We start from the raw sequence: 11,182 nt of genomic DNA on the forward strand, positions 1-11,182 counted from the left end.
GCGATAACTAGACAGTGCTCCATGTTCTTATCCAGTGCCCTGCAATAGAAACAAAGAGGAAAAAGTATTTCCCTTATGCATATCGGGAAAATATACCACTTCACCCTGGATTTTTTCTTAGTGATCAACCGCTTTTTAAACTGCAAATAGTCTTCGATTTCTTAGCCGAAACCGACATTCTGAAAATAATTTGGTCAGGAAATTTTAGCACGTGATTACCAGCCCTTGTATTCGAGGGCCGTCTTGATGCTTTAGTGTATCTGTTGTTTCGTTTTCGTATGTTTTTTATCAAAACACAACTGTCATCGTCCACGTCCATAACTAATCAGTGTCATTATTTTAATAGCTATATATTTAGGTCATTTACAGGGAAAGTTTTAGGCCCTTATACAATCATGTCACACCCACCATAATAAATTCACTGTCCACGCCATTCAGAATAAATCCTTTAAATTACCATTTGTCATGGCGCTCTTTGGCCATAACTGGCCCTTGCGCCATTAAAAACCACATATCATCAGCGATGGTAGCGGACAGAGCTATCACCCTGTTATGTACACAGACCCGAGGACTTGAAGAACTTCAGTAACGCAGATATAGCCACATGCGTGAAAATTCTTTGGGAGTTGTTATGACTCACGTTCAGCACTGTTGTACCCGGCATCACTTCTCGACAAATAATGCTTCACCGGCGAGCGTGCAGCTATGAAATGCTCTTCAGGCAGCATCGTCGATTTCTGAGGACCAGGGAACTGGAGGCTCAATCGGCGTCACCTGAGACTAACGGAAAACCACTTATGTTCCGTATCTTCGGCTGTTCGACCGCCGAGAGCTGATGGGCGAGACGAGCGCCCGCCAGGCTAGACTGGACCCGACATAGACTGTGACGCGCAAAGGCGCTCATTTCGAGGTGACAACAGCCTCCGTGCAAGTGGTAACTACCGCGAAGACCACTCTACCTGAACCTTACCCCGACAAGCGGACCATCACGATTAGCCCATTAATTGATAAAGGGGGCCTACGTCGAGGATTCAAGTCGATATCAAGTTTCCAGTTTGACACGTCGTTGCGTCGACGATCGCGCACATTGGAGGTGTAGTCAGACGGAACGATGTGACGTTCAGGGCGGGATTTCGCGAAAGGTTCGATTATTGTGATTGACTGAGAAGAAGAGCAGTGATTGCCCTTGACGAGTGAAAGGAGTAAATGAAGTGGTTAAAAAAGCGGAGCTTGACGGTTGTGGGTGTGCCCGTACATGTAAACCATCATCATGTATTTATGTAAATAGTCCTTTTTTTTCATCTCTTGGACGTTGGCCAGGACCTCTCAATTGCGCGTCATCTGACATGTCACCAGCCACGGAACATTAATGTCCGCCCGGACCCTGACATCGCAGCAGGGTATTGGCCTAGCATATAGGTACAGTGGCGCCAATGAACCCAACCCCATGGGAAAGAAAGGAAGAAGCCCCACCGAGCAGCCGCTGCTCCTTCGGTGAGATATCGTTTTTCTGTTTTCTTCGAAAAATCAGTGCTGTTTTGAGACTTTGTGCTGTTGCCCAAAGGAACAGGCACCCTGTTGGATACGTATGTGCTAAAGATCACGCACATTATCGCGTGGTCTTGCGGCGCTCCTCTGCGCATCTCACCCTGCCACGGCGGTAGGCAGCAATGAACGCCAGCACGAGCCATACACCCGACAGCGCTTTCCGAGGTGCATGAGTGCCTTAGAATCGGTCCCGCATTCGGAAGTGCCACAACATGCGACGAGCGTCATCAAGTCAGTGACGTTAGTTTTCAACACTTCAGTACATTCCAATGCACCTTCATTGAATAAGGCCCAGACATGCGATAGTGAAGCTAACGAACCACGGGTTGGCGAAGATAGGACATCCACCTGAGCTAAGCGAAGACATAGACAGTGACGATGCGCCGTTCTCTTTGGTAGCGTATAAAAAAGGAGCGACCTGAGGGAATTCCGCTTTGCAGAACCTCACAAAAAGGCTTCAACGCCTGGCAAGTGAATCCGAACCGCGCTGGGTCAGAAGTTGTTCACGCGACAAAGGGAAAGGTGCAGTCATTCCGCGTGAATAGAGATGGCAGTTTCTCTGTCAACGTTAGTTCCGTCTCATCTGCAAGACATCTACTGTCGATGAGTGAAGTGGCTGGTTTGGGACCCAATCCATTTATTTCGGCATCTTATACAAAAAATGTAGGCTAGATAAGCCATGTCCCAGTTCAATATACGGAAGAACAATTGGTTGACTTCCTCAAGGATTTTCGCGTGATATCTGCCCGTCGTCAGGCGAGTTACAATCTCCAAGAAGATGAAGCAATAGTATCACGCACTCTGAGAACTGTTATTCTTTATTTTAGAGAAGACAGACCAATGCCGCAAAGCGTGCACCTAGGTTTCACGACTCATCGTGTAGAAGAATCCCATCACCCTGCTCTGAGATGATACAACTGCCAGACATTTTACGTTCACCGAGCTGCCGCAGTCGGCGTCGCTACAAGATATGGTGGAAAGACCACAACGACTGAGAGTGGAAGTCTGCGTGTCAGCCTAAGTGTGCCAACTGTGGCGAAAGCCATAGGGCGTCCTACACCGGGTGCCCTCAAAACAGAGCTGCCTCAAAGTTACATAAACAGGAGCTCATATACGGAACGCTGCCTCGTCATATTACGCGCCCACTTAACATTGCCTATTCCTTGACCGCTGGCGTCAGTACGGACTTCGGTAGGCGCAGAGGGATCGAAATGGGCCAGAACGGGAGGCGTTGTGAGAAGGTCGATTAGATGCGAGAATGCAAAGGCCTCGTTATCGCCCCACTGGAAAGGGGCGTCTTTCTTCAAAAGCTCGGTTAGTGGTCGTGCTATGGCGGCGAAATTTTTCGCGAAACGGCGCAAGTACGAAGAAAGGCCGATGAAGCTGTGCACATCCTTGACACACTTTGGAACAGGGAAGTGGGCAACAGCATGGATCTTGCCTGGGTCCGGTTGCACTCCATTCGTGTCAACGAGATGTCTAAGGACGGTTATCTGGCGACCGCCGAATTGGCACTTCGATGCGTTGAGTTGCAGACCGGCTCGACGAAAAACGTACAGGACTGCTGAGAGGCGCTCGAGGTGCGTAGCGAAGGTTGGGGAGAATACTATAACGTCGTCCGAGTAGCACAGGCATGTGGACCATTTGAAACCGTGAAGAAGGGAGCCCATAATGCGTTCAAAAGGGGCAAGGCGTTACATAGAACAAACGGCATCACTTTGAATTGATAAAGACCGTCGGGTGTTACAAAAGCAGTCTTCTCGCAGAGAGATCGTCCACGGCAATCTGCAAGTAGCCGGAGCGAAGGTCAATAAAGGAGAAATAGCGAGCACCGTGGAGGCAGTCAAGGGCTTCATCAATCCGAGGTAGGGGATACACGTCCTTTTTGGTAACCCTGTTAAGGTGCCGATAATCCACGCAAAAGCGCCATGAGCCATCCTTCTTTTTGACCAGTACAACAGGTAACGCCCATGGACTACATGACGGTTCAATAATGTTCTTGGGAAGCATTTTGCGAACTTATGCGTGAATAACTTGATGCTCAGCCGGTGACTCTCGATACGGGCGGCGATGAATAGGAGGGGCATCGCCGTTAATAATGCGATGCTTAACAGCTGTAATTTGGGCCACAGGAAGTTCGTCAAATTAAAAAATATCGTGGTAGGAAAACAGAATGCGGTAGAGCTCACGATCGTGCTCGGACGGGATGTCGGGCGCAATCATTATCTGTAAGTCGGCGATGGTACATGTTGCGAAGTGAGATGGTAGAGGATGATCGCCTGAATTGTCGTCGACTGCAATAGATGCTACTGAGTGATCCTCGAATGAGCAAAGCTGGGCCAGAGACATCCCGCGTGGCAGCACTTGTGTCATCAAGCCAAAATTGACCACTGGTAGGCAGACGCCATTCGGCGTAATAGATAAAACTGTAGTACTGTGATCCCGTGTGTAAGGAGGACGTCTTGCATAGGAGCCGCGATGTAGTGACCATCGGGGACTGGTGGGGATGACACTAAGTCAACGTAAGTCAGTGCCAAAGGTGGCAAGCGAACAAAGTCGACGGAACTGAGGCGGCTGGGGTGTGGTTCAACGGGATCCAGAACAGGCAGGTCAAGACGGAGAGTACTGGCGGAACAATCGATGAGAGCAGAATGTGCGCAGAGGAAGTCTAAGCCGAGGATGATGTCGTGGAGACAGTGGGCGATGACGGTGAATAGGACGATAGTGGAGCGACCGGCGAAGGAGACGGGGGCGGCACACACCAATTACGGGGGCTGTTCCGCCATCGGCGACACGGACAACAGGCGTCGTGGCGGGCGTGATAATTTTCTTCAGGCGGTTACGAAGGTCAGAGCTAATTACCGACGAATGCGCCCCAGTGTCTATAAGAGCAGATACAGAAACACCGTCAGCTTCCACGTCAAGAAGGTTCAGATGAGTATGCAACGTCAGTAGAGGATTTGGCGGCGTAGAGAGCAATGCAGTGTCACCTCGAGGCGCTGCATCGTCTAGTTTTCCGGCTGGGAGCGGCGTCCGAAGGGAGTCGGGGAAAAGGAGCGACTGGGCTGGGGAGAGAGAGATTGTCGTCGTTGGGGCGAAGGCGAACGACAATAGGGGCAGTTCGGTGCAGGAGAATTAGCGGCAGCACTATCGGAGCGTGCAGCATAGGGACGAGAAGGGCCACCTGGGGGGCGAGAGTATGCAGTATAAGTAGACCGGGTCGGGGAACTCAAGCAACAGCGACAGTGCCGAGAAATGTGCCCGATTCGATGGCAGTGAAAACAAATGGGCTTGTCGTCAGCAGTGCGCCATTCAGATGGGTTGCGGAAACGTGGTGAGCTGGACATCTTCTTAGACGCCGTCGATGGAAGTGGTTTGGTGATTACGCGTCTATTTCCGTGGCACAGTTTATCCTGCCCATCGCTCTGCCTGCAATCCTCAGTGCCGTTCTGCAGGCAAACAAACTGCCGGAGGTAAACGCATTTCTGTCGTTGGTGCTTCCACAATCACCAACAGCTCCACGGCAGGCTCTAAATGAATAATCGTTAGAACAATGTTTTCATATTTCACTGGAATGCTAATAGCCTTCGTAATAAGTCAGCTGATTTTCGCAAACTACTAGCCCAATATAACTTTCCTGTTTTATATATACAGGACGATGACCCACACCTATCATGCTGTGAATGTGATTTTAGTTATCATGCAGGCACTTGCTCGGGAGTAACATTAAATAAGTAACGAAGAAATTCCGAAACCGCCTTGAAATCTTGAAAGTGCGCCACATGCAAAACAGGCGAGACCAGAAGCGGTCCAAGCTCAGCAAATGACGACGAAGGACCAGAATCGAACCTAAAAAACGAAATTTCAGAAATAAACCTCAAGCTTGCTGTACTTCTTGAAATGACAGTCAAGATAGACGCTCTGGAAGAAATGAAAGAAACGGTGACAAGCGTTGAACATGCAATGCAGAAAATGGCTACAAAATATGATGAGGTAATTCTTGAGATGAGCAGGCCTTTGCAAGCGTGTGGAAAAACTTGAGATCAAGGTAAAAGAGCAAGAAATCGACAAACTTAGGAAAGATTTGAATGACATCGATCAGTACGGCAGACGCCTGAATTTGGAAGTGCATGGTCTGCCGCATCATGTCAATGAAATCTTGCTAGAAAAGTTGAACTGTTTAGCGGATGATCTCGAGCTTCCACAACTTTCCGAACAGGACATTGAAGCCGTCCACCGCATTCCGTTGAAATTCAGGGCTGACTCAGTTGACGTTGAAAATGAAACAATCGGTAGAGAAAAATCAGAAGAGGTCCCACCTATCCTGGTTCGCTTCACTTCTCGCGCGACCAGAGATGCTTGGCTCGGAAAAAGAACACGCAACTGCGAAAATAAAAATCAAAAATTCACCTGAATGAAAATCCCACAGCACACAACAAAAATTTTTTCTGGCATATGAACACGCGGGCGGCTGAACAAGAGTACAAGTTCACCTGGCACAAGAATGGAAAATTCTTCGTGCGTCGTTGTCCTCGTGATCGAGTCATCAGGGTTATCACAATGGATGGCCTTGGCAGAATAAGATAATCAGAAAGTATGGTTTTGTATGCACGTTCTTCAAGATGGCAATCCCTTCTCAGGAAAGCAAGTACTACGACAAGCTTTCCTTCAGACAGAGCAGTGAGTTGCGTGATAGAAATCAGATGTCTTTGTTTCATTTGAATGCACAAAGTTTAAAAAGCAAACACGAATCTGTCTGCATCCTTCTACATGAATTACAGCATGAATTTGATATTTTAGCGTTCTCTGAGACTTGATTCCGTGACGAGTACGATGCTGTACACTTCTCAGGCTATAAATGTTCTTCGAAAACAGAAGAAAGGGGGTGGTGTAGCTATTTATGTAGAACACGATCTGTGCTTTGATGTAATTTCCGAGTTTTCTATAATGTTCCAGCACTATGAATCCCTCATGATCAACTCTGCGAATACTATAATTGTGGTTATTTACAGGCCTCCATCCGGTGTTGTGTCCATGTTATTAGATTTCCTTGAATGTATGTTGGATTTTCGTACACAGCTTGGCACTCCCCTCATTGTAACGGCCGATTTTAATATTAACCTGCTTTCAATAGACCGATCGAAACAAGCGTTTCTGGATGTTTTCGTTTAGCTACGAAAATGTTATTAAGGTTCCAACCAGGGTGACGAACAATTCCGAAAGCCTACTTGACTTGTGTTTTACAACGCGATTAGTTGGATTAGTGTCGGGTGTCCTCATCTCTGATGTTAGTGATCACATGCCTATTTTCCTGTTTTTACACGTGAGACGAAAGTGTTCCGACAGCGCAAAAGTGACACGCGCTCACAGTACAGATTGATAACCAGGAACACGATTGCTGATTTTGAAGCGTCAGTCAGCAAAGTGGAATGGTCCGAAATATACGCAGTGACGGATCCTGTCAAGGCATTCACTCGCTTTCTCAGCATAATCAAAGACCGTTATCACGAAGCTTTCCCTCAAAGAGAAGCTCGAAGAAGCAAGAAATGCAGGAAACCGTGGGTTGACACGGCGCTTCTAAAATGCATAAAGGAACGCGATAGACTATTCGCTAATTTTATAAAGACAAGAAAACCAGAGTACTTAATGAAATACAAAAAAGTCAGGAATAAATTGGGCCGTGATATAAAGCTGGCAAGGGAGAGGTATTATGAGAATAAGTTCACTCATATTCTTAATGATCCAAAAAAGTTTGGAAAACATTGAATGATCTGCTTCCGAACAGTGACCGTAATCCTGTTTTTAAAGCTATGGATAAAGGCGTATCTTTCACAGAGACGGCACTGGCCGATAACTTTAATCAGCATTTCTTACAATGTGGCGCGTCTGATGCGTTTGATGCTGATAGCCCAAGTTACAGGTCTTATATTCCATGTAGTATGAGCAGTTTGCTATTTCTTGCGCCAACAGTTGCAAATAAGTAGCTTATTTCTAAAGTTAAAGAATCCCACAGCATGGTGGTGTGGATGGCATAAAGGCAGAACCAATAAAAGCTGTGGCGCTGCCTATATGCGATGTCACACATATGGAATTTAATATTGTGCACTGGCGCATTCCCCGATGAATTAAAGATTGCACGGGTATCGGTACTTTTTAAAGGGGGAGACAGGAATGACGTGGACAACTACAGATCGATTTCAGTTCTCCCAATCTTTTCCAAAATAGTAGAGCAGGTCATTAACAAAAGAATTTTAAATTTCTGTACTCAAAATATTATTATAACAGAAAAGCAACACGGTTTGCGAAAACACCAATGTACTGAAATGGCGTTGCTCAAGATCAAAGAAAAAATAATAAGTAACTTTGAGGACAAACTGTACAGAATAGGAATATTTCTTGACTTTCAAAAGGCATTCGATTCCATTAAACACGATATCTTGTTACAAAAGTTAAATGAGTATGGCATAAGGGGAACTACTCTTAACCTACTTAAAATTTATTTAACCACCCGACTACAGTACACATTCATTTGTCATTCCAAATCAGCAATGGGTGAAATCAAATACGGTGTTCTGCAGGGGTCCGTCCTAGGGCCACTTCTTTTTTATTATACATTAATGACATCACAAACGTGCCTCTAACACCTGACATAATCATGTATGCTGATGACACTACTATCTTATTTTCTGGTGAAAACTTGCTTACTCTTCAGCAAGAAGCAAATATTTGGCTCAGTACTCTTTCAGACTGGCTTAGAGCAAATAAATTGGAATTAAACACTAAAAATACAATATACATAATTTTACTGCCTCGTAACAAGAGTATTGATGATTGCTTAGTATTACAATTCCGTTTGACGTAGTAGTTCTGCGGAAACCCGCAAGGTGGAGAGAAGTAATGAATAAAGGGAAAATGAGACATCCACCCGTTCGTAGCAATTGCTACAAAGGAAACCCATACGGGTTGCTCGAAAGAAAAGCCTCATAGTTGAAGAAAAATTCGTCCTGGTCCGGGACTCGAACCCGGGACCACCGCCATTCCGGGGCAGCCGCTCAACCATCTGAGCTAACCAAGCGGCTAGCAGATGGCAGAGCGCAGTCGAATTTGTCGACAACGCGAAGCAAAGGCAAGAGTTTGACGTAGTAGTTCTGCGGAAACCCGCAAGATTTCCGCAGAACTACTACGTCAAACTCTTGCCTACGTCAAAACCTTGCGGGTTTCCGCAGAACTACTACGTCAAACTCTTGCCTTTGCTTCGTGTTGTCGACAAATTCGACTTCGCTCTGCCATCTGCTAGCCGCCTGGTTAGCTCAGATGGTAGAGCGGCTGCCCCGGAAAAGCGGTGGTCCCGGGTTCGAGTCCCGGACCAGGACGAATTTTTCTTCAACTATGAGGCTTTTCTTTCGAGGAACCCGTATGGGTTTCCTTTGTAGCAATTGCTACGAACGGGTGGATGTCTCATTTTCCCTGTATTCATTACAATTCCGTGATGAAGTCATTATACATTCTACGTCCCAGAGGTTCCTTGGTGTTACGTTTGAAGAAAACTTCAACTGGTCCAGTCATGTCGGCAACATTAAAACCAGCATTTCAGGATCCATCGGTGTGATCAATAAATTAAAGCGTCTATTACCTTCTAGGTTAAAAAAACAATTATAATATAGCCTACTACATTCGTGCCTCCAATATTGTTTATCTGTCTGCTATACCACGACGAAAACCAACATCCATAGTTTACTAACCTTGCAGAAACGCATGATTCGGGTAATTGAAAATGCGCCCTATAGAAGCCACTCCACTCCGCTTTTCAAGAAAAATTGTATTTTAACATTAGAAAATCTTATTAACAAAAAACAGCCATTTCAATATTTAAAGAGGTAAGACTCCGTGAAAGCGACTTTTTTAAAGCATAACTCCCGAATGAACATAAATACAACACAAGGCAATTAACTTACAACAAAGGCAAAATCCGTACCAATCACGGAATGCAAAAGCAGGCATTCATAGTTGCAGATTTTCTGAATCATCACCCTGGCTTACCCACTATAATGAATGAATCACCGTCCCTAAGCACTTTAAAAAAAGTGAACATGTATTTGCTGTCTCTTCAGGTATGACTGTTCATTCTTTTGTACACAAGTCGCATTCAGTAATTCTGTTCCGTATTTCATGTACGTTAGATTTTTTTGTGTATGTATCCACTTTGTGTACCATGCTTGCCCTGTGTGCTTGAGTGTTTTGTGCACTGGGAACGGGTCGGGGAAGGGGACTGACACTTAGTCAGGCATTCGTGCCTTTTTGTCAGCCTCTTTGACAGAGATTCTCTCTGTATTTTTTTCTGTCAAAATAAACATTCATTCATTCAGGTGTATGAGATTTCTTTCGTCTTTCGAGCTATGTAACATATAAATCATCGCACACTGCTGGAAATAGCAGAGCGATATTATGCGCGAGGAAGGACGGGCGTCCTATTTAATGCAGTTGAGCGATTCAGATATACTAGAGTTCGTAGCATGCAGGATATCCTTTAGAAATGCATACGCCACAGTGAAAAGTCATTATCTACCAGATTCTACCAAAATATTTGTAGACAGCTTGGTGAATGTGTTTGGTATCGCCAACCAATATGTGCTGGCTTGTGCGGACTTCGATGCTCATAGTCATCTCTGGCAGTGAACATAATGAGCCCCGTGGAAACGTTGTCGAGTACGCAGCACCACGTTAAACGACAGCTCTCCAACATTTTTGCAGGGTTTTCACTACTCTAGCTGTATATATGTTACGCTCTGCTCACATGACCCTCTTGATGGCGTTGAATGGTCAACGGACATATATCACTCTTAGCACGGAAACGTTTAAGTTTACCTTTCGTTGCATGTAACCTATAACATAAAGGTTGCGACGTTACTAAACCAATTTGATATTTCTGTTTTTGTTAATTTCAGTCGCGGCTAGAGGTTACATGTGTCGAAGTATACTATTTTAAACGTTACTTCAACGCCAAATGTCTCGCATCCTTTATATTGTAACTTATATAAAGAAAATAGTAATTCGTGGCTCACAGGACCTATTGTATGAATTAGAAATTTGCTGATTATTGTGTTGCATTGCGATCCTGATATAATATTTTCAGCCAGGACTAACGTGTGAAATATGGTGTGCGGCCACGGGACGGAGGCAGGTTGGGCTAAGTTAACATGTTATTGGTGCCAGTCGGAACGGTTGTTTTCGCAAAATAAAAGAAAGCTTAAATATTCCACGAGCGCATGCACAAGTCAACCAGCAGAAATTCAGTGATCAATTTTGTATATTGCATACGTGCCATGATAATGTAAAAGCAAGCCAAAGAATCATTAAACATACATCGGAGAATATTGTGGCTAACAATGCTGTGGCATAAATTATAACTACAGTTCAGTGTGGTGAAAAGCCTACCGCTACACTGCAGGCATTTTATGCTGCAGTATAAAACCTGTCTGCAGAAAAATTAAACGCAGATGCATTATGGTGATTGAATATACATTTGTACCTAATAATTTTTATAAATTTCTTTGAGCCTGAACACTTCCTTTAGTCGCGTTTTTATATCTTCTCCTGAAACACGACACCCTTTGAGAGCAGGACGCACATTGAA

General features: G+C 45.2%; 1 non-coding gene across 1 annotated transcript; it reads left to right on the top strand.

The window, feature by feature from the left end:
• Window positions 1-8,847: 8,847 nt before the first annotated feature.
• Window positions 8,848-8,922, top strand: TRNAP-CGG (transfer RNA proline (anticodon CGG)). The gene has a single exon. It is a non-coding gene; the product is annotated as a tRNA-Pro (tRNA).
• The last annotated feature ends 2,260 nt before the right edge of the window (window positions 8,923-11,182 follow it).

The sequence above is a fragment of the Dermacentor variabilis genome, unplaced genomic scaffold (genome assembly GCF_050947875.1).
Source record: "Dermacentor variabilis isolate Ectoservices unplaced genomic scaffold, ASM5094787v1 scaffold_13, whole genome shotgun sequence".
Lineage (NCBI taxonomy): Eukaryota > Metazoa > Arthropoda > Arachnida > Ixodida > Ixodidae > Dermacentor > Dermacentor variabilis.